At 47.3% G+C, this 22,193-nt stretch overlaps 1 protein-coding gene across 4 annotated transcripts in view; it reads left to right on the forward strand.

Moving 5' to 3' along the window:
• Positions 1 to 212: 212 nt before the first annotated feature.
• HRH1 (histamine receptor H1) overlaps positions 213 to 22,193 on the forward strand; it is a 150,009-nt gene continuing 128,028 nt past the window's right edge. For all 4 annotated transcript variants that reach the window (XM_070776851.1, XM_070776853.1, XM_070776852.1 and 1 more), the window contains exon 1: positions 213 to 399. The gene's annotated coding sequence lies outside the window, so the exon portion shown is untranslated. The remainder of the gene's footprint in view (positions 400 to 22,193) is intronic.

The raw sequence follows: 22,193 nt of genomic DNA on the forward strand, positions 1-22,193 counted from the left end.
ATGTGTGCACCTGTGTCATGAACACAGCTCTCTGCATATGGAATGTTCCTTTCACTCCGGGAGGGTTTGTGTGTGAGTGTGCGTGTGTGTTCCTTTTCAGGTTAACCCCCATAGGCAATCACTGTTCTGATTTCTATCGCTGGGAATTAGATGTACCCGCTTTTGACCGTCATATAAATGGAATCACACAGTCTGTACTTTGGGGCTCTGGCCTCTTTCACTCAACACCCTGTCTGTGAAATGTGTCCACGCTAGGCAGGCAGCAGTCATGACTCCTGCCTGTCACTGAGTGTGTTCCTTTGTGTGAATACACCGCAATTATTCCTCCATTGTCCTCTTGAGGGACGTTTCTGCTGTTTCTATTCCCGGCTATTGAATAAGACTGCTGTGAACTCTTGAGTAAGTCTGTGGACATCTGTTTCCATTTCTCGTGGGTTAATAACCAGGGGTGGAATTGGTGGGTCAGGGAATGGGTGTTGCTAACTTGACAAGAAAGTAGCAAGCTGTTCTCTGAAGTGGGCATGTCCTTCTACACGCCCACCTGCGGTGCTTGACATTTTGAGCTGCTTTATAGCCGCAGAGACATTTGACTTTTCAGGGCTTTTAACTTTAGAAGTGGTGTTTCTCTGATAACTTACGAAGTCAAGCACTCTGCACACGCTCATTGGCCATTCTTGTATATTATTCTGTGAAGCCACCGTTCAAGTCTTTTGCCTATTTAAAAAAATACTGGTTATTTTAATTTTGTTAAAATTTTTCCGTTTATAAACAGAAATATCCTGCCTATCACTCTTTCTCAGAGAGGAATAATTAGAAATGAACTCATTTGTGCTGTTGAGACACACATAGATTGTTCCAAGGTCCCTTATTCTGTAGCAAAGTTCCCTTATTCCATACTGCTGCTCCCTTGCTAGAGGGTATCCAGCTATTGAGAGACGGAACCTCTCAGGAGATTCTCTGGCATTGAGGGTGGAGGTCATGATGCATCCTTGGTTGGTACTATTACATCTTTAATCTGTAGAGAATACTGGATTTTCTATTTGTAGAAAATTGTATTTGTAGAAAATACATTTTCTATGTACTTCTTTCTAGCTCATTAGCTGAATACATTAATAGTAGGTTAATCAAATTTATAAAAATTGAATGAGTCATATTCTGTTGTTGTTGTTTGGTCGCTCAGCCATATCTGACTCTTTGCAACCCCATGGACTGCAGCACGCCAGACTTCCCTGTCCCCCACTGTCTCCTGGAGTTTGCTCAAACTCATGTCCATTGAGTTGGTGATGCCATCCAACAACCTTATCCTCTGTCACCCACTTCTCCTGCCCTTAATCTTTCCCACCATCAGGGTCTTTTCCAATGAGTTGGCTCTTCGGATCAGGTGGCCAAAGTACAGGCGCTTCAGCTGCAGCATCGGTCCTTCCAATAAAGCATACAATCTATCTTCTCAGTATATTCAGGTTGTACAGTTATCCCCACTGTTTAATTACAGAATGTTTTCATCATCCGAGAGGAAACCTTCCCCAATCCCCCTCTGCCCAGAGCTCCTGGCAACTATTCGTCTACTTTTGAACTCTGAATTTGCATATTTTGAAATATGTGTGTGTGTATATATATATACATATACATTCAGGATGTGCCATTTTCTATCTGGCCTCTTCTACTTGGCGTAACCTTTTCAAGGTTCATCCATGCTGAACCTGTGGATGCCCTTTTCTGTGGATAGGCCACATTTTGGTTGTTGACTCATCAGTTGGTGAACATTTGGGTTGTTTCTACTCTTTGGCTTTTTAAAATAATGCTGTTATGAACATTTGTGTACAGGATTTTGTGTGAACGTACGTTTCCCAGTTCTCTTGGGCATCTACCCTAGGAGTGATGTCTTTGGGTCATAGGGTAATTCCGTGTTTATCTTTTGGAGGAACTGCCAGTCTGTTCTCTTTGGCAGCTGCACCATTTCCATCCCCAGCAGAAATGTATAAGAGCTACAGGCCCCCTACATCCTGCCAACACTTGTTATTGCTGGGTTTTCCTCTTTTATTACAGTCATCATAATGCATGTGGAATGGTATCTCATTGAGGTTCAGATTTTCATTCCCCAAATGTTCAGCATTGTTTCATGTGCTAATTTGCCACTTACGTATTTTTTCTTCAGAGAAATGTCTATTCCATCCATCCATTTTTAAACTTGGTTGTCTGTCTTTTATTGTTGAGCTCCAAGAGTTTTATGTATATTGAACATAAGTCACTTTGTGTGATTTGTAAATACTTTATCCCTTTCTGTGGACTGTCTTCTTACTTCTTGATGGTGTCCTTGGAAGCACAAGTGTTTACTGTTGATAAAGTCCACTTTATTTTGTCTTTAGTTGCTTGTGCTGTTTTTGTATTCTACCTAAGAAACTATGCTCTAATCAAGGTCACTAAAATGAACACCTATTTTTCCTCTATGAGTTTTCTAGTTTTAGCTCTTACACTTGGGTCTGTGATTCATTTTGCATGTGGATATCCAGTTCTCCTAGTACCTTTTGTTGAAAAGACTATTCTTTTCCTGTTGAATTGCCTTGGCACCCTGTCAGAAATCAATTGATCATGAAGGCAGATGTTCATGTTTGGACTTTCAGTTCTGGTCTCAGTGTATGCCGATCCTTATACCAGCACCACAGTCTTTATTACTTGACAGATTTGAAGCAAGTTTTGAAATTAGGAAGTATGATTCTTCCCAACTTCACTATTCTTTTCCAAAAGAAAAGACTTGACTCTTCTGGGTCTCTTCCATTTGCATTTGAATTTTAGGATCAGCTTGTCAGTTTCTGCCCCAAAAAGGGGCTTTAATTTTGAGAGGGAATGCAATGAATCTATAGATAAATTTGGGCAGAAGTGCCATTTTAACAGTAGCAAATGTCCCAATCCATGAACACAAATGTCTTTCCATTTATACAGGTCTTTAGTTGCTTTCAAAGATGCTTTGTAGTTTTCAGTGTAAAAGCCTTTCACCTCTTTTGTTAAATTTTTTCCTAAGTATTTTAGTCTTTCAGTTGTAAATGGAATTGCTTTCTTAATCTCACTTTGGGGCCATTCACTGCTAGTCCATAGAAACACAGTTGACTTTTATGTACTGATTTTGTGTCCTGCCATCTTCCTAAACTTAATTATTGACTCTAATAATTGCTTCCTTCCTTCTTTCCTTCCTTCCTCTTTTCTTCTGCTTACTTTTGGTTCCATTGGCTCTTCTTTTTCTACTTTCTTAAGGTATAAAGTTAGGTTGTTGATTTGAGATCTTTCTCCCTTTTTTTGGTAGGTATTTACAGCTATGATGAGTTCTGATTTTATTCCACTGTGGTCAGAGGGTATGCCTTACATGATTTTCAATCTTTTAAAATGTATAATGGCTTGTTTTAAGGCCTACTGTGATCTAACTAGATGCTAAGTTTTGAGATTTCAAAGAAAAATAGGTTTAAAAGAGATGGTAAGATATATTATGAAAACCATAATCAAAACAGATCTTGAGTGGCTCTACTAACATGAGAGAAAAATAGACTTCAGAAAAAAACCATTAGTAGAGACAAAGATACCTGGGTCGGGAAGATCTCCTGGAGGAGGAAATTGCAACCCACTCCAGTATTCTCGCCTGGAAAATTCCATGGTCGGAGGAGCCTGCTGCTGCTGCTGCTAAGTTGCTTCAGTCGTGTCTGACTCTGTGCTCCAATTCATAGGGTTGCAGAGAGCTGGGCACAACTGAACATGTAGAGACAAAGAAGGATATTTTATGATAATTGAAGGGTTAATGCATCAAGAAGATACAATGATTATAAACATACATGTTCCTAACAAGAGAGTCCCGAAATACATGAAACAGAAACTGTCAGAATTGAAGGAAGAAATAGACCAACAATAATGTCAGGCACTTCAATATCACACTTTCGGTAACTTACATTTACCCAATAACAAATGACATGAAGCATCTTTTCATGCCCTTGTTTGACTTCTGTCTTAAGGCTCTGCACTGGCTCTCATCACTGCTTAGGGGAACTCTTCCTAGTACCTTCATAGCTCACTCCATCACTTCCTCGGGACTTCATTTAGATGGCTCTTCTCTGTAAGGCCTCCTCTATAAACAGTCTAAATTTCATCACCCCTTCATAACCATTCCTATTTCTTACCTATTTCTTTTCCTTAAATCTTTATCACCTCTCACAAACATACGATGCCCTGGAATTGCATTTATCCCCTTGAATTTCTATTATCTCCTCACTAGCTGAGACTTAGCAGCAGCAGCAACAGCCAGCTCTGAAAACAATCCCAATGCAGTGTGTTATTACCATCATCGTCACCACTCACTGTTCAGACCTGATTTATAACCTGGGCACATGGTGCTGTAGTTACTCACATATCTGTTTCCCTCATGAGATAGGGTGCTCAAGGGCGGGGGCTGGGGGGTGCGCCCAGAGCTGTCTGAGCCAAGTGCTCCCAGCACCCAGGACAGGGTGTGTCAGAGCCAAGGACCCTCTGACTGTTTGCTTCATGAAGCCAGGAGACCCTGTTCTGGTACCAGGTGTGGACCATGAATCAGACAGCCAGACCAAAATGAAAAAGGAAGGTGAAAGTTTTCTGTGAACCTCTGGAATTGGCAGGCAGCCTCAGGGCAGAGAGGAAGGCTCTGATGGTTCTCTGGGCTCACTGGTGGAGTCCCAAGCTCAGGAGTCAGGACTGCTGGGGAGCACAGCACAGAGCCGCCGGGTCTGGGACTCAAGCAGAGCGGGTTCAAGTCCAGCTATAACACCATCTGTGTGACTTTAGACAAGCCCCTTCATCTCCATGAGCCGTACTCTCTCATCTGTAAAGTGGGCACGACAATACTTATCTTAGAGAGTGGCCGTGTATAGACTGGGGTACCGCTATGGCACATGACGCAAAACTGATGCTGAGCAGATGACTATAAAATCTTAGTCACTCAGCCGTGTCCAGACTCTTTGCAACCCCCTGGACTGCAGCCCGCCAGACTCCCCTGTCCATGGGATTTCCCAGCCAAGAATACTGCGGAGGGTGGCCATTCCCTTCTCCAGGGAGTCTTCCTGACCCAGGGATCAAACCTGGGTCTCCAGGAGAAGGCAATGGCTACCCACTCCAGTATTCTTGCTTGGAAAATCCTATGGACAGAGGAGCTGGGCGGGCTACAGTCCAGGGGGTCACAAAGAATCAGACATGACTGAGCAACTAACACTTTCAGATGACTGTAATAATAGGTAAAGTTTACTGAGCACTTCTGCTGTGCCAGGCATTGCAAATAACTCTTTATAACCACAATCTCATTTTAATTATCACAATGTACTCCATCAAAGAGTATCAATCCTAGGTTATAGATGAGGAAAATAAGGCTTAAGAAAGCAATGTGACTTTACCCAAAGTGACCCAGCTAATCAGTTACAGAGCAGACTTAAAATACTAACCTGTCTGGTTCAGAATTTGTGCTCCTAGCTGATGCTGTATTCTTCAGCAACAACTTTCCTTTCTGCCCCGCTTCCCACAGTCTTTCTTAGGGATCTCCTCTTTCTTCCTGCCCCTCAAGGAGCAGGAGACTACAGAGAGATCAAAAACTTGGGACCTAAAGATAAACAGCTCTGTTCACACGCCAGCTCTGTCACTCACTGGCTGTGTGGCGTCGAGCAAGTCACTTGCCCGTCCTGAGTCTGAGTTTCTGTACTAGTCTCCCAGGGCCGCAGTAATGAATTCCCACAAACTCAGTGGCTTAGAACCACATCAATTTGTTATCTCACTGTCTGTAGCTCAAGGACTACTCTGGTGGCCTAGTGGTTAAGATTCCACCTTCTACTACAGAGGACATGGGTTCAATCCCTGGTTGGGGAACTAAGATTCTGCCTGCCACTGGGCATGGCAAAAAAAAACAAATAAACAGTGATGCAAAAAAAAAAAAAATCCATGATGAGTAGTATGTAGCTCAGAAGTCCAGGGGGCTCAGCTGGCCACTCTGCTTGGAATCTCATAGGCTGAAATAGAGGTGTTGGCCGGCCCAGGCTCTTTCCTGGGCACCCTGGGGAGGAACCTACTTCCAAGGAGAGCGACGTTGTAGGCAGAATCCAGATCCTGTGAGTGTGGGACCGAGGGCCCTGTGTCCTTGCTAGGGGTCCAGTGGGAGCTGGTCTCTGCTCCTGGGGAATGCCTGCATTCTTTCTCACGCAGGTCAAGTCTTTCTCACGCTTTGGAAACCTCCAGCTTCTCCTGTGGCTCCTTCCCTACTCCAACCAGGGAAAGCCATCTGCTTTTAATGGCTCATGTGATTAGATTGAGTACGCCAGGAAAATCCAGGATAATCTCCCTATTTGAGGATCTGTAGGTTTGGTAACATCTGCAAAGTCCTTTGTCATGTAACATAACACATTCACATCTTCATAATGGGATTAGGCCATTGACGTCTTTGGTTGGGGTTAGGGTGTTGCATCCTGCCTACTGCACTTGCCTCCTCCTTGCTCATCCATCCGACAAGTGTTTATTAGCTTTGTGGCAGACACCGTGGGTGCCTTCAGTACCCGCCCACCCCAGCTTCCTGCTGCCACCTGTATCACCTGGTCAGAGGCTTTCTCCAGCTGCCAGAGGAACTTGGCAGAGTCCATGTGGAAGGACAGAAGTGCTGGGGAATTACACCCACCTGGACGCAGCCCTCGACCTATAGCTGACGGGAGCTGGTGGATAAGTAACCCAAGTCCGTCACCCTGTGGATGCAGTAACTCGGCGTGTGTCTACACTCCCTCCCAGCAGGCTTTATCTCCAGCTTCCCACAGTGGTCACTTCGTTAATAAAGTGCACTTTCTGGGATGCCTGCCTTTCCATGCCTAACCCTACCCCTAACCTCAGATCTCCCCCAAACTATACTTCTGCTAGTATCAGTTCAGTTCAGTTCAGTCGCTCAGTCGTGTCCGACTCTTTGTGACCCCATGAATCGCAGCACGCCAGGCCTCCCTGTCTATCACCAACTCCCGGAGTTCACTCAGACTCATGTCCATCAAGTCGGTGGTATAGACAGACTATATTTCTTGTCTCAAGAAATGCTACTGGGGTAACCAAGCAAAGCTCTTGTTATATGACCGGTGCTTCCTCCAGGCACCACTATTATCTCCATTTCACAGATGGGGAAACTGAGGCAGGGAGCAGCTATGTAATTTGCACACACAGCTAGCATCTGGCAGAGTCAGGATCTGAACCCGGGCCGCGGGTTCCAGGACTCCTGCTGTTATAAACTAGACCATACCAACTTTCTCCCTAGCCATAAACCAAGAGCGGTATTCCCTGACTCATAGTATCACTGTGAGAATTAAATGAGATAGTGCTCGTAAAGACTTGGTCATCACACGGCACAATGAGCTCTCAATAAATGGCAGCTCAAACCAACAATAACAACATGACGAATGGTAATAATAGCAATTGCTCAATCCCAACTCTGAGGACAAAGGGGGATCGGTCACTCTGCAGGCAAATCCATTATCTGAGAGAGAATAAACAGCCTGGCTAAGTGCAGAGGAAGGTGGTGGGTGTTGTTATAGCAACTGATGAGCCTTTTTGTATCCTCACAGCCAAGTGGGTGGCAGAGCAGGGAAGGAAGAAGCTCTTCAAAGGAAGCCAGCAGGGAGCGAAGAGGGGCAGACCAAGGGAAACCCCTGCTCCCTGCCCCACCCTGGCCTGGCAGCTCTGACTTCCATACTTCAGGCAGGCTACTTCCCTGCTAAGGCTGGGGACACAGAGATGCCCAGAGGCCAGGCAGAGGAGGAAACCCTGTGGAGCCATAGCCCTCAGGCTCTCCGATCTGAGCAACCAGACAGCCAGCTTTGTGGGCCAAAGAACGCAGGTCCCTCACTCAGGGCAGAGTTAGCGTTCCGAAGCACTATTCCAGGAAAAGAATCTGGCAGCTCTGCAGAGGGATCGGTGTGACTCTCATGGACCCCAACACAAGAGCCAGCTAATGGCATAACCACCCAAATGAAGACGTCAACTCACCTCTCTCCTCTCTCCCCCTCCCTCTGCCTGCTCTGGCACCGATCATATCTATGCACTGTCTTCCTGCATCAGTTGTGTGATCTCATCCATCCATCTCGCCATCTATCTACTCACTCTCCATCCATATGGAGGAGGCACATACATGCCTGCATCCAGCTAACTATTCACCCATTCATGCATGTATAGATCTCTACCACACACCAAGAACTGAGCTAGGCATGCGGTGCCTAACTTTAAACAAGACAATCCTGATCCTGGCCCTTTCAAAGCTCAGGGGCTTATGAAAGAGACGGGAATATAGAGAGGAAAGCCACGATGTAGGTGGTAGACCAGTACTTTCAAACTAGTGGCCTATGGAATGAATTCCTTCCACAGATATATTTTGTTTGGCCTTCAGAGATGTTGTGTGTGTGTGTGAAAAATAACATTTTTCATAAAATTTCTAGTTTCCAGGCTCTCATGAAAAGTCAGGGGATCTGGCAACCCTGAACTTCCATTCTCACATGGTGACAGTCACTAGGACCTAAAAGCAGAACTCCTCCAGCTCTCCTCAGCCCCGCAGTGCTCCGTATCATCCTACATGGGAACTGGCCCCTCCAGGCATTTCCATCAGCCGGCCCAGAGTAGAGTCAGGAGGGTTCAGCACAGCCAGAGAGACCTGAGCCTCAAAGGCCTGTCCCCAGAATAGCTAACAAGCCTGAGCTGTGGTGAAAACCACAAGCCCTTGCTCTGATGGTGTCATCGACAGGGATGTGTAAGCTGGGGAGAGGTGACAATGAAGGGTTCAGGGAACACCATCGTAAGCACAGGCTCTGGGGACCATCAGGCCAAAACCACCAGCTGCATACGGAACCCTCAGAAATACGCATTGTCTCAGCCAAGCCTCCACGCTGGTGTCCTGGCTGCTACCCCTACTTCTCCAGCTATGCTTGATTCAGGGCATTCTTTTCAAGCTCAATCTGCCCCCCAAGTTTGGTTGGGGGCTAGCATAGTACCATGGGTTTGGCTTATCAGGATTCGGATGAAGTAATTAACTAGGCAAGTTGTCACTGAAGATCTATGCTTCTGTTTGGTTTCTTAAGGTGCAAGCAACAGAAACAGACTCAGGCTGACGTTAGCCCGAGGGAATCTGGTGGGTTCAAAGCAGAGGCTGAGAACTTCATGAAGCCTCAAGAACCTGCCTGGGATCCATGCAGGATCCAAAGTTGTGTCAGAGGGCTGGACGCCAGGACCTCAGGAGTCTGAGCAGAGGCATGCTGGTCGGTACACCACCCCCTGATGAGTAGAATCCAACCCCTTTATCTCTTTGTCCCTCTGTTAGAGTCTGGGCTTCCCTAGTGGCTCAGCTGGTAAAGAATCTGCCTGCAATGTGGGAGACCTGGGTTCCATCCTTGGATGGGGAAGATTCCCCTAGAGAAGGAAATGGCAACCCACTCCAGTATTCTGGCCTGGAGAATTCCATGGACTATACAATCCATGGGGTTGCAAAGAGTCGCACACGACTGACTTTCACTTCACTAGAGTCTGCAGTTCCAAAAAGGTATGGCCATGGGTTAGTTTATGGGCCATGAGTCAACCCTTCACCTAAGGAGTCTTTGGCTTCACTCTCTGTTGTTGTTCAGCCGCTCAGTCATGTCCAACTCTTGCGACCTCCTGGACTGTAGCCCGCCAGGCTCCTCTGGGGGATTTCGTAGGCAAGAATACTGGAGTAGGTTGCCATTTCCTTCTCCAGGGGATCTTCCTGACCCAGGAATCAAACTCTGGGTTTTCCACATTACAGGTAGATTCTTTACCACTGAGCCACCAGGGAAGCTCTCACTCCCAGTAGCTATAGCCAAAGAATGGAGGAAGGTTTTCCAGGAGCTGAAGCTGGGCTCCTTTGTGCCTTGCGTTGTAGATTTGACTTGGGAAACATTCAAATGTGTTCCACAATTATGAAACAAAATTAAAGTTAAAAAATCAAGTGAAACAAACCTTTGTGAAAGTTGATGATATAATCACAAAGAGAAGAACTATTTCTTAACAAAAAAACAAACAGAGTAATTTGACTGTACATCCCTGGTAGGATATATCTGAAGAGCTCTAAGGATGAAAATACCTGTGAAGAAGAAAAAAAGATGTGCTAAGTATCTACCATGTGCCCCGTCTCTGTGAGATGCTGTAAAACACTGATGGATAAGGTGACATCCCTGCCCTCCTGGAATCTGTCATTTTGTAGCCTCCACTACAGCATCCGTTTTCCTTTGCAATATCATCCCAGTTTCCTTAAAACTTTTTTACTACAGAAGACTTCAAACACATGCACACGTAGTCAGTGTAGTTTAGTAAAATCCAAGCATCCATCACCTAGGATGACCCATTATCAGCCTTGTTTCATTCTACGCCCACTCCCATTCTTCTCCCTCATCCTGTGCTTTTCTGTAGCAAACTGCGGACTTCGTATTATTTCAATATGCCTTTGTAAGTATTTCAGGATATCTCTCTAAAAGATAATGACTCTCTCTCAAAAAAAAAAAAAAAAAAATAACCACAGTATCATTATCACACCTAGAACAAATAACAGTCCTTTAAGAACATCAGACATTCAGTGTTCAGATTTCTAGTTATTTTATAAACACTGTAAAATGTTTTAGGTCTTCCCTGGTGGCTCAGTGGTGAAGAATCCGCCCACCAATGTGGAGGTGCAGGTTCGTTTCTTGGGTCAGGAAGATCCCCTAGAAGAGGGCATGGCAACCCACTCTAATATTCTTACTTGAGAAATCCCATGGACAGAGGAGTCTAACGGGCTGTACAGTCAGTGGAGTCGTAAAAGGGTGGCAATGACAGAATGACTGAGCAACAGCAACAATAAAATGGTTTATGTATTGTTTGAAATTGTTTACACATTGTGATTGGTTCATAGATATGTCGCTGAAGACTATTTTTTTTTTATTTTTTTATTGGAGTATAGTTGCTTTACAATGCTGTGTTCGTTTCTGCTGTTCAGCAAAGTGAATCAGCTATACATATATATACATCCCTTCTTTTTTGATTTCCTTCCCATTTAGATCACGACAGAGTGTTGAGTAGAGTTCCCTGTGCCGTACGGTAGGTTCTCATCAGTTACCTATCTTATACAGAGTAGTGTATAGATGTCAACACCAATCTCCCAATTCATCCTGCCTCCCATTTTCCCATTTGGTGTCTATACATTTGTTCTCTGCGCCTCTGTTTCTGCTTTGAAAGCAATTATGGCTTCTCTCTCCATTATTTTCCCCTTTATGATGTATTTCTTTAAAGAAAAAGAAAAAAAAAAAAAAAAGCTGCGTTGGTTTTCCTGTAGATTTCCAGAAACCCAGAGCGTCTGGAGTCTGTTGGTCACATCAGCGTGGTGTTGCGGCCCGTGTCCCTTTGCTCTCTGAGTTTCCTGCAAACTTTCGGTTGACTTAGAGCCATGCCGACCAGGACGGCTACCAGCAGCCTCAGTGGATGCTGAGCACTTGTCATGTGGCCCATCCGAGCTGAGAAGTGTTGTGTTGACTGCACACCAGATTTCAAAGGCCAGCTGTGCAAAGGAGAGTGGACGCTGTTTCACTGATCATTTTCACATTGATTATATATCGAAACATATGCATCAAATTATGTACCAAGAATGTTTTGGAGAGATTGGGCTAAATAAGATATTAAAAGTAACTCCTCACTTAGTACCAGTGGTAGTGCTAGTCGCTCAGTCGTGTCCAACTCTTTGTGACCCCCTGGACGGTAGCCCACCGTCCTCTGTCCATGGGATTCTCCAGGCAAGAATACTGGAGCGGGTTGCCATGTCCTCCTCCAGGGGAACTTCCCGACCCAGAGAATCGAACCCGCGTCTCCTGTCTCCTGCATCGGGGGTGGATTGTTTACCACTGAGCCACCAGGGAATCCCATTCTATTATTTCATTTTTATTTATTCGCTGCCGTTCTCTAAGGAAAACTCCTAGGGGAATTGCCAGCCCCTCGGAGAGATTTTCTCCATTGTACCTGTATAAGGCAACTCAGGGTAGATTCTTCCACTGTGCTGCATCCCAGCCAGAGGAGGTGCTGGGTAAGTATTGAGTGAAGGGATGGAGCTGTTCACAAATGGACAAAGCCCCAAAGCATCACACAGGCCGCCTGAGTGCTCCACCTGGCTCTGCTGCGTGCTGAGGGTCAGGCTCCCCCTCTAGAGGCCTCCGATTCCTCTCGTGGGGTGAGCGGGCGGGCAGTCTGGTCACTGAAGTGTGGTTTTGGCTCTGAGGGCTTCTCCCTCTGCAGGAATGTCCCTACATCAGCTCATGCTTCTAGAGGCCTCTCTCTCGCCAGGGCAGCCAGGGCCAGGTGGCAGCTGAATTAAAGCGACACCCCACAGCTAAGAATCCAAAAACTAATTAACCTCAGCCCATCAGACTCAGGGGAGGCCAGTCTGGCCAGTGTTCTGATGGCAGGTGGCATTAATACCTAATGGTACATTCTAATTGCTGTCTTTTCCCGAGTCCCTCCTGGTTCCCAAAGCACTTTCAATCAGGCAGAGAGCATCCACAGAGCGCCTCTGAGCCGCGGTCCCTGGGGGAAGAGGCCATGAGACAGAAAGCCACCCCACCAGGAGCTAACAGGTGAGCCAGCCAGATGAGATTTAGCAGTCAGAGAAGAGCAAAGAGCTGAGCAGGCCAGGGCAACAGTGACGGCTGCTCCCACCTCCCAAGGTTGTCAGAAAAATTGGGGGACGTGACATTCCTGGCATTCTGATGGGCACATCAAAGGCTCCTGACCAACTTTTGTTGTTGCTTAGTCACTCAGTCGTGTCCGACTCTGCAACCCCATGGACTGTGGCCGGCCAGCCTCCTCTGTCCAGGGGATTTCCCAGGCAATACTGGAGTGGGTTGCCATGCCCTCCTCCAGGGGATCTTCCTGACCCAGGGATCAAACCTGGGTCTCCTCTGTTGCAGGCAGATTCTTTCCCATCCGAGCCACCAGTGCTCTAGGCGACTGAGATACAGTAGCGGAAAGAAAAAAGCAGAGCCCTCATTCCAGTAGGGGGTGGGGCCGCCCACTCGCACACCTCCAGGAGGTGACGTTGCCCTGTCACACTGTAATCTGTGTAAACGGTGACCTCAGGCACTGTGCAGTGCACAGCCTGTGCAACAGGACCCAGCTCTCCCCCTCGGAGGAGACAGATACAGGCAAGTACAGCATGCACCACGTTAGATGGTGAGAAAGGCGGAGGGACGTAAGGCAGAGAATGCAGAGCGGGTGCGGGCCTGGGGCGGGCGTGGCCAGGGGCGGGCTCACTGAGAAGATGACAGTATTAGTCAGAATCTCAGCAGGGAGCAGCTGGCACGGCAAGTGGGTCATTGGAGACGAGTGAGCAGAGGGACTGCTTTCAACAAGACGAGCAGGACGGAGGGGATCTACAGGGACAGCGGAGCGGGACTGCTGTGCACCGAGGCTGGAAGGACAGAGACAGGACAGGGGGCAAAGAGGAGGAAGGCTGCGTGCACACAGCCTGCAACAGTCATCTGGGAAGGGGGCCTGGGGATAAACACCAACCTCACTCCTCTCTTCCCCCATCATCGCCTTCTCACAGTTTCTCTCACAGAGCAGACCCAGTGGGAGCCAGAGGAGAAGGGACTCCATGGGTTTAGTCCCCACAGTCAGCCCCTGCGGGGCAGAGCAGGGTAGAAATGGGGGTGGAGTGGATCCAGGTGTTTAAATGGAAGATACTCACATATGAGCAGAGACCTGAAGGAAGCAAGGCCAAGGGGACCCCTGGAGAAGAGCATTTCGGGCAAAGGACGGAGCATGGGCAAAGGCCCTGTGGTGGGCGAGGGGCTGGCATGTCTACGTGGCTGCAGAGAGAGAAGAGGGCATGAAATCCCAAGACAACAGAGGTGTTGGGCAGCAGCTCCTGGATGCAGCGAGCAGCCCTGGAGGGTGGGGAGCAGAGGAGCGCGTGCTCTGCTCTTGGTTTTGACAGCATCCCTCTGGCTCCACGCAGAGAGCAGGCAGAGCAGGGCAGACATGGAGGCCGGGAGAGCAGGGATGAGGCTGGGCCGCTGGCCCAGGTGAGAGGCATGGTTGCTGGCACAGGAGCGGTGGGAGCAGAGGTGGTAACCCAGGGTTGGATTCCGATTCTGTTTTGCAGGTGGTGGGATGGAGTTTTCTGATGGATTGGTTGTGGGTAGGGGGATGGGAGAAAAAGCACTTGTTATCCGTGTCCATCTTCCTTCAACCACTTATTCACGGCCCACGGGCGTCCCTTCTAAGAGGTGGCTTGAGGAAGGAGAACCTTTGATATCTGCAAATTCTCTGTGACGCCTCTGGGGATTATTGTTGGCTGTGGGCTGGGGATAGAGCATAATGATAGTGTTATGGCTCTGTTTGAAAGGGAGGTGTCTCTTAGAGTTATGATCTGAAATACTTGTTTCCAGAAAAATGATAAGAAGGCTGAGATTTTCTCCATTGTAACACGGAAGCGAGTGAGGCTATAGAGGAAATGAAATTTCCATTGAGACAGGCAATGGTTCACGGGTGTTTTGTTACACTCTGCTCTCTACTCTGGTGTAGCGTTAGTTTTTCCAAAATAAAAGATGTGTTTAAATCTCTTTTGTGGACCCGTGCGATAGAATTGTTCTGTCTTGACTGTGACCACGATGTGACGGTGGTCACATGGATCCACACATTGGATACATTAGCAAAAAATGGATTCTACGCACACACACGCATGAGTGTATGGAAAACCGGTGACATCTGAGTAAGGTCAATGGACTGTATCAATGGCAATATCCTGGTTGTGATATTGTGCTGAAGTTAGGAAAGATGGCGCCCCTGGGGGGAAATGGATGAAGGTTATACGGGACCTCCCCACAAGTATTTCTTACAATTGCTTGTGAATCAACAATTATCTCTGAATCTAAAAAAATTCAAGTCCCTTTAAAAGATTAGAGGTGAAAATTACCATTGGTAAGGATGCAGAGAAATCAAAACCCTTTTGCCCTGTTGATGGAGATGTAAAATGGTGAAAATACTGTTCAAAACACTAAGGCAATTCCTCAGAAACATAAACACAAAATTACTGTGAGATCCAAACATTCCACTTCTGGGTATATATTTAAATGAGTTGAAAATAGGAACTCGAGTTATTTGTGCTCCTATTTCATAGCGGCATTGTTCATGATAGCCAAAAGGCGGGGACATCCCAAATGCCCGCTGACAGGTGAACAGGCAGGTAACGTGGGGTAAATCACACAATAGAATATTATTCAGCCTTTAAAAGGAATGAAATCCTGACACGCTACGCCACGGATGAACCCTGAAGACCTTAGGCTAAGTGAAATAAGTCAGACACAGTAAGACAAGTATCACATGATTCCACTTACATGCGGTCCCTAGAGTAGTTAAATCCATAGAGACAGAAAGCAGAAGGGTGGTTGCTGGGGGCTGGGAGAGAGAAGAATGGGGACTTGGATCCTGCCTTTCAGTTTGGGTAGCTGAGAATGTTCTGGAGATGGATGGTGGTAATGGTTGTACAACACTGCAGATACACTTAACATTGTTCAACTGCACACTTAGAAATGACCAAGGTGGTAAATTTTATGCTATGTGCATTTACAACAGTAAAAGAGATTAGGTAAAAGCAGATCCATGACGTCTCAAAAAAGATAAACAAGGACTATAATCCACGTGACCAGCTTCCCTTATGCCCTGTGCAGAATGACATCATCCAAGGCAGAGGGAAAACGACAGACAGACTCTGTCTCAGTACCTGTGTCTCCTTTTCGGTGCCATCAGAAAAATCCCGGGCGGGGCTGTTTCAGACAACGGCGATGTCCCCAGTATGGGAGTCCCTGAGACAGCAAGAAATCAACCATCAAATGGTCGATGAACACCTGTGGGGACAGCCATCTAAGGGAGCAACAGGCTCTGATAACACATATGGGACCTGAGCAACAAGTTAACTCCTAAGCACCCTTCAGAGCCCAGCTCCTAATGTCTCTTTCCCAAGGAAGTCTTCCCTGACTTCCTGGACTGGATCATGTGTCTCTATTTCAGTATCACCATGTATCCCAGTTTGTCCAGGATGGTTCCAGTTTATGCCAGTTTTGGGGGCATGGTTATTAGGAGCAATCACTTTCATCTCAAAGAGGTCCAGGTAAATTGTATGTTCACCCCACCCATTACAGATTGCCCAATTCTTTGTGACCCCATGGACTGTAGCCCACAAGACTCCTCTGTCCATGGAATGTTCCAGGCAAGAATACTGGAGTGGGTTGCCATTTCCTCTTCCAAGGGATCTTCCCCACCCAGGGATCAAACCCATGTCTCTTGAATCTCCTGCCTTGGCAAGTGGGTTCGTTACCAACTGTGCCACCTGGGAAGCTTAGATTCTCCAAGCTTCTCTTCACTGTGACTCAGACATCTTGTGGTGTCCACCTCCTAGATGTGGTGTGAAAGACTCCGAGGGCAGGGGCATACCTGCCTTGGGCACTGCTATAACCACAACGCCTAACACAGTGCTTATGTTGAATATGAGCTCAACCAATATTGGTTGGGTTAATGAATATCTTCATTATTCTGTGAGTATCCGTGGTGGCCCTGGAGCTGCCCCTTGAAGAGTCCCTCCTGGGAAGAGAGTATTTGGCTGACAGCCTCCAGCTGGTGCCCCAGCTGCTCCCAGACTAAGACCCTCCCTGGTGGGGGTACCTGAGCTAGGACTTCTCCTCCCAGTGAGGGCTCCTCTAACAGCCAGTCTTTGCTCCAAGGCCCCCCTCAGCCTGGTGGGGGTTTTCTCAATGCGGCCTGGCAGCCTGAGGCTCCTTCCGTCCAAGCCTCTCCTCCCCTCTCTCCTTTTACAGGTGTCCGACCACCACTGCAATCCGAGGCTCTCCTGCCTCTCTTTCTGCTATATTTCTCACAAGTTGCTCCCCAGTAAATCCCTTGCGTTGCCTCTTGTCTGGAGGTTTGCTTCCTGGAGGGCCTGGTGTTCTATCCCAGTAAGACTGTGCACTGGGAGCCAGGGTCCAGGGTTCTTGTTCCCTTCCCTGGGAGGGAGGTGCCGCCCTGCCCAGCCTGCTCAGTCATTACTGAGACAGCAGCTGGAGAACATGACCTCGGGCCAGTTCTCTTGTGCGTTCACAGATTTTTCTCTGCCATTTCTCTACTTGCTGCTGCTGTTCAGTCGCTCAGCCATGTCTGACTCTTTGTGACCCCGCTGACTGTACGCTGCCTCCTCTGTCTGTAGGCTTTCCCAGGCAAGAATACTGGAGTGGATAGCCATTCCCTTCTCCAGGGGATCTCCAATCCAGGGATCAAACCCAGGTCTCCTGCATTGGCAGGCAAATTCTTTACCACTTACTCTTGCCCCAGTGAGCTCAGGAAAGTTTCTTCCTCTCCTTCTTTTCTTTCTCTCTGTCTCTATCTCTCACTTTCTCTTCTTCCCTATGGACTCAACCATTGATAGTTTCTCCCCAGCTCTTACTTTTTTTAATTGCTCTCTCCAAAAGTTAGCTTTATGGACATGAGTTTTTCCCATGATGCTTCCCTGGTGGCTCAGACGGAAAAGAACCTGCCTGCAATGCAGGAGACCTACGTTGGATCCCTGAGTTGGGAAGATGCCCTGGAGGAGGGCATGGCAACCCACTCCAGTATTCTTGCCTCAAGACTCCTATGGACAGCACAGCCTTGTGGATTACAGTCCAGGGGGGTCACCAAGTGTCAGACATGACTGAATGACTAAATCTAAAACAACCTAAATCTGAAACAGCTAAGAGTAAAATATTAATAACGAGCAACACACAACTTGTGAAGGCCTTGAAAGTATTCAGACACTGACATCAGCATCTCCACAAATGTCGAGGCTCTTCTAATTAAATCTGCTTTTCTCCAGCTGCAATATTCAAGATCAATTAAATAGATAAAGGGCATTGATTAAACAGGCTCTAGCTCCGCTGGTACACAAGCCTGGCTGCACATCAGAATCCCCTGGAAGCTTTTTAAAAACAGCAATGCCCAGGCCCCACTCCAAGAGGTTTCAGATCTCATTGTTTGAAAATGAGGCCTGGGTGTCCGACTCCCGGGGGGTTTAGAATGTGCAGCCAGGGTTGGAATCCATGTTTCAAGAAGTCTCACGCGTGCTTTAGTAAACTGGGTTGTGCCTATGAGGATCCTGGGGCTCAGGGACCTGGAGAAAGTAGAACCCAGAAGTCCTAGGTCAGTGGTCCGAGGCGGCGGCAGCCAGGAGCTGAGACACAGGACGGGAGGAGCTTCCTCTCCACCCACCCCCGACCCCCTCACCTCAGTTCACCTCCACCCAACCAATTCACCAGTTGCTGATTATGGTGCCGTTCTTTACACTAAGACTCAAGGTCCTGTTTCGTTTTGTTCTCTTAACAGATGCGCACATCCTGAAACAGTTATGTACAGCCACCCCTGGGGTCAGAATCTTATTGTCATGGATGTGATTGCAGAGCCCGGCACAGAGCTTGGGCCAAAATTTGAAGCTTCAAATATGTTTGCTGAAGGACTGTTAAGGCAGACTGGACAGATGAATAGCTGGACAGAGAGACAGACATGAGTGGATGATATTAAGCAGATAAATGATTATAAACAGATGGACGGGCAGTTGAGTGAATGGGTGGATAGATGGAAGAGCAAATGCAACAATAAATGTGTCTACACGCTGCCCTGTGCCACAAAGGATGTGATATACTTAAAAGGATTTGACATACTTAAACGGACTTGAGATACTTATAGTAAATTTAAAAAAATACAGTTTGATCACCCTCTCTGGACCTGACTCTGCTCTGGGCATTAGAATGCCTCCGTGAACAAGAGGCAAAGGTGCTCCCCTTGTGAACCTTATATATTAGCAGCATGAGTCAGATAAAGCAATAAAGATAAATGAGTAAATTACAGAGTATGTTAGAAGGCGGAGAGCTATTGGCGAGAGAAAAGGGCAGGAAAAGGGAGACTGGAAAAGCCAGAGAGGCAGAGCTCGGATGCAGTTCTAAATAGGGAGATCAGGGCAGGCCTCTTGGAGGAGGTGACCTCTGAGCAAAGAGGGAGGGAGGCAAGGAAGGGAGCCTTGCAGAGATCTAGCAGTAGGGGAAAGGCCTGGGCGAAGACTCCAGCTGGCAGTGTGCCTGCTGAGTGTGGAAGACTGTATCCGAGGCCAAGCAGCTGGAGCAGAGGGAGTGAAGGGGAGTGCAGAAGGGGGTCAGCGGTAACAGGGCATCCAGGGCCTTACAGGTGATGGTGAGGACTTTGGCAAACTTTTGCTGAGTAACACGGGAGTGCTTGGAGGGTGTTGGGCAGGGAAGGGATGTGATCTAGCTTAGGTTTTATTTATTTTAGCTTTTAAAGAAATGTAATAAAGACATTTATTAGGGAATCTCATTAAAAACAAAAAATTCAAATGGAATTCAGCCCTGCAAGGGTTCACATGCTGTGTGAATATCTCTAATGCTATTTAGTAAAAAAAAAAAAAAAAAACCGGCTTAGATTTTAAAAGACCCCCTCTGGCCACCCAGCTATAAATCAGCAGGTTTTAGGAGGTCAGGGTAGAGATAGACCAGTGAGAAGTCATCCAGCTAAGGGGATGGGAGCTCCCACCAGGGTGGTGACCCCCAAAGAGATGAGAGGTGGCTGGAGTCTGGATATATTCTGAAGGGAGACCCAACAGGAGTTCACGGCAGTGTGGATACTGGTGTGAGAAAAAGAGAAATCAAGTTTGATGCTGGGGTTTGGGCCTGAGTAACTGCAAGAAGTGAATTGCCATCAAGCTACATAGGGGAAGCTGAAGTCGGATCAAAGTTTGGGTGGGGTGGGGCTGGGGGGTCAACACGGAGTTTGGTTTTGGATATGCAGGTTTTACATGCATTGGATACCCAGTGGAGGTAGCAGGTAGGCGTGCGATGTGAGCTGGAATTCAGGAGCGGTCTAGGCTGGAGATATAAATGTGGAGTCATGACATGTGAGTGGTATTTAAAGTGATGAGATCAGGGGACATTAGCAAGAAAGTGATACAAAGAGACAAGGATCGAGGACTGAGCCCCTGGGTCGTCCCGATATTAAGAGGTTGGGAGAGAGGAGAACCAGTCAGTGGAGGAGAGTGAGAAGGGGACAACCAGGACAGCTTGGGGTCCAGAAACCAAGGAAAGAAGGGAGCAGCCAACGGGGCCAAACCACTCAGGAGACGGGGACCGAGAACTGACCATGGGGCTTGTCATGAGGAGGCTCCTGGCAGTCTTGACAAGGGGGGTCGTCTGTGGAGTAGCTGAAGTGAACACCTTGATTGAAACGGGTTTAAGAAAATTGGGAGGGAGGCATCGATTTGAAAAATGAGTCTGCAGCCTGAAAGTAGAGCGTGTTTTATTCAGTGGGAAGATCTTAGGACTTCAAGCCCAGGAGACAGCATCTCAAGGAGCCCTGGGAAACTGCTCCGAGGAGGTGGGGGAAGGAGTCAGGATATATAGAAGCTTGTAACAAAGGAGGGCAGGCAGTCTGAACATCAAAGATTATTGTTAATTAAGGAAAACCAGATATCTCTTCCATGTATGGGAAGATGCAAGAGTCTGGGGATTATTGAAGTCATCCCTTTCATATGCATCTCAGCTATCTGGGGCCAGCATCCTGTTTTCTGATTTCTCCATCGTCCCCCCATCCAGCTCCTTAGCAATCACTGGGGGTCGGGGTTGGGGGCGGGGGAGGGAAGGAGAGGTGGTATCTGCTGGATCACAGGCTTTGTTTTCTCTTTTGGGAGCCCTCATTCACATTTGGAGGCCCGAAATCGCTGGTGGCTGTTACATCCGTGTTTGTTAATACGGGAAGAGGCATTTCATTTCACAGAGGAATTGGAAAGACTGAGGACGGAGAGCACCTTTGAAAAGGGAAGTGTGGAAGTGAGTTGGTTGCGGGCCTGCAGTGACCTTGCCTCCTGCTATTCAAGTCCTGGTGTAGCCCTTACCCGTACAACGAGGCTCTCCCTGTGATTGGCTTTAACCAGTAGAAGGTGCCAAAAGCCACACTGGGCCAGTTCCAGGCCTAGGCCTTAAGGAGGCCTGGCAGCTTTTGCACTTTTGGAACCAGGCCACTATACTCTAAAACGCCCAAGTCACGAGGAGGAGAGAATGGAGGCCTTGGGCTCAACAGGCCAAACTGAGATCCAGCCAACAGCCAGCACCAGCCATGGGCCTTGTGACATCCTAGCCCAGTGGAGCCTACAGCCCCACCTGATACAACATAAAACCAAATAACTACCCATCTAAGCCCCTTCCACCCACCAAACTGTTGCTCTTCATTTGCTCAGTTGTATCCAACTCTTTGTGACCCCATGAACTGCAGCATGCCAGGCTTCCCTGTCCTTCTCCATCTCCTAGTTTGCTCAAATGCATGCTCACTGAGTCAGTGATGCCATCCAGCCATCTCGTCCTCCGTCTCCCCCTTCTTCTCCTGCCTTCAGTCTTTCCCAGCATCAGGGTCTTTTCCAATGAGTCAGCTCTTCTCATCACATGGCCAATGTATTGGAGCTTCAGCTTCAGCATCAGTCCTTCCAATGAATATTCAGGACTGATTTCTGGTAGGATGCACTGGACTCCTCGCAGTCCACGGGACTCTCAAGAGTCTTCCTCAACACCACAGTATGAAAACATCAGTTCTTTGGCGCTCAGCCTTCTTTATGGTCCAGCTCTCACATCCGTACATGACTACTGGAAAAACCATAGCTTTGACTAAACAGATCTTTGTCAGCAAAGTCATGTCTCTGCTTTTTAATATTCTGTCTAGGTTTGTCATAGCTTTCCTTCCAAGGAGAAAGCGTCTTTTAATTTCATGGCTGCAGTAACCAACTCAGTGATTTTGGAGCCCAAGAAAACAAAACTGATGAGATAATAAAAGGGTGATAGTTTGAAAGCCACTACATTTGGGGTGGACTCTTAGACAGCAATAACTAACCCAACAGGGAGACATGAAGGAATAGCTGGAAGGGGAAGAGGAGTCAAGAAGATTGTTTTGCTGTTGTTATTGTTTTAAGGATGGGGAAATAATGGTGTGTTTGTATTGCAGCCATGAAATTAAAAGATGCTTACTCCTTGGAAGGAAAGTTATGACCAACCTAGATAGCATATTCAAAAGCAGAGACATTACTTTGCCAACAAAGGTCCATCTAGTCAAGGCTATGGTTTTTCCAGTGGTCA

The sequence above is a fragment of the Bos indicus genome, chromosome 22 (assembly GCF_029378745.1).
Source record: "Bos indicus isolate NIAB-ARS_2022 breed Sahiwal x Tharparkar chromosome 22, NIAB-ARS_B.indTharparkar_mat_pri_1.0, whole genome shotgun sequence".
Classification (NCBI taxonomy): Eukaryota; Metazoa; Chordata; class Mammalia; order Artiodactyla; family Bovidae; genus Bos; species Bos indicus.